The following is a 2,021-nucleotide window of genomic DNA, read 5'->3' on the forward strand; positions in this document are numbered from 1 at the left end:
CATGAGTGATGGGTATTATGAAGCGTACTTTGACCAAGATGTGGAACATGACTTGACCAATCCTGTATACTACCCCGGAAGTAAACACCATCCAATAGACGTTCCCGATAGTCCACCAAAACAAAGGATTGAACCACCAAGGCACTCAAGTTACCATCCCCCAACAATGCCGATGTATCATCTTTCTGAAGTACCGAAGTACCATCCATCGGAGATCCCCACTTACCAACCCTCGGAGATACTGCAATATTACCCAACTGGATACCTACCATCTAATCCTCATCCACCCTATTCCTTCCTTTCTAACTTACCTATCAAAGAAGAACCGAAATCTCCATCCTCTGATTGGATGCAATTCCACTCCGATCAACGAAGGTGGCATACCGGAAGCTCCACCTCCAATGAAGTTAACTCTCAACCCAACAATGGAGAAGGACCGTCCCGCAAACCGAGAATGAGGGTAATGATGCCCTGTGAAATTTTCCAGATGCCCCCAATAAACAATGAAACCACACAACCCATGGAGGAAGATGAACCGGAAGAAGAAGAACCAGAAGAAGAGGAGGACCCTAAAGAAGAGGACGACCCCGAGGAAGAGGAGGATCTTGAGGAAGAATCCGAACCGGAAGAAGAGCATCCCGATAATCCCAATGATATATCAACATCAATGGATGGATCACTCACTTCCCAAAACCCAAGTACAGTTCTGTTGATCCATATGTCCAATATCTCGAGAGACTCAGGAACCAAGCTTCATCAAGCTTCCCACCATTCCAAGGAAAAATCCCATCAATTGAAGAGCAAGCTGATGGGATTCGAGAGCAAAACCAAGCTGCTAAGACTTTCCTCTATCTAGCATCCGACATGACTTACGTTTCGTATCCAGAACCAAGGAATCACTACGAGATGGTGACATTGGGTTACCGCGACCCACCTCCACAGTATGGATACCCCAACGTAGTCCTGCAGTCGTATGAAGAATATTTGGATCGTGCTCTGCATGAAACGGACGATTGAAGAAAGAAGGTGGCTGAGGAAGGAAAGAAAAAGAAGAATATGGGAGAAACACTTCTTCGTAAATGTAGCAAATTAACAAAGGTTGTGAAGAAGATTTTGAAAGATTGAAGATGGTGGAGAAGGATGAAGTTGTGTGTATAATGTAATAATATGTGTTATGCGTTGTAAGAATAATAAAGAACGTTTGAAACGTTCTTATGTAATGATAGGATGATCAATATATATAAATCCGTCAAAACGATATATATATATATATGTTGTAAAATAAAAAAATATATATATATATATATATATCATTTGTGATATATATATTAATGTCAAAGTAATAATGAGAATGCTCGAAAAGAAAAAGAAATAAAAGACAAGGGGAAAGGCCCGGAGAATGAACGAGAAGAAGAAATTCCCGAAAAATACATGAATAAAATTCAAAAGATGATTAAGAAAGCAGTAAGGGAAGAATCTGAATTTAGATTACAATCTAGACAATCTAGAAATTCTCGATCTGTTAATCCTTCCAAATCCGTTAAATCTCGACCGAAACCGTCTCGTGTTGAGGAGAGTGTTCATGAATCTAACGCCGATGGTGGAGTTAGGCGAGAGTTCAAGAAACTCAAAATTAGTGGGTGTTCATTCAAAGATTTTAAATACTATGGACCAAAAGAGTTTCATGGTGATAAAGGAGCCATCGCGACTGTGAGGTGGCTTGAGGAGATGGAGACAATCGAGATTACAAGTAAGTGTTCTGATGAAGAAAAGATTCAGTATTTCGCCTTAATGTTTAAAGGAGAGGTGCTTGAGTGGTGGAATGCTTTGTTGATGAGCAAAGGGAGAGATGTGATGTGTGGCCTGAGTTGGGATGAGTTCAAAGCGATGTTGATGGCAAACTTTTGTCCCATGCATGAAACCGACCAAATCCAAACAAAATTTCTTAATCTCAAGGTCGTAGGGACAAACCTTCGTGAATACAACACAAAGTTTCACGAATATTGCCGTCTAGTTCCCCA

Source organism: Bidens hawaiensis, unplaced genomic scaffold (genome assembly GCF_021521415.1).
Source record: "Bidens hawaiensis isolate Kalapana, Puna unplaced genomic scaffold, B.hawaiensis_p1.1 tig00051377_1, whole genome shotgun sequence".
Taxonomy (NCBI): Eukaryota; Viridiplantae; Streptophyta; class Magnoliopsida; order Asterales; family Asteraceae; genus Bidens; species Bidens hawaiensis.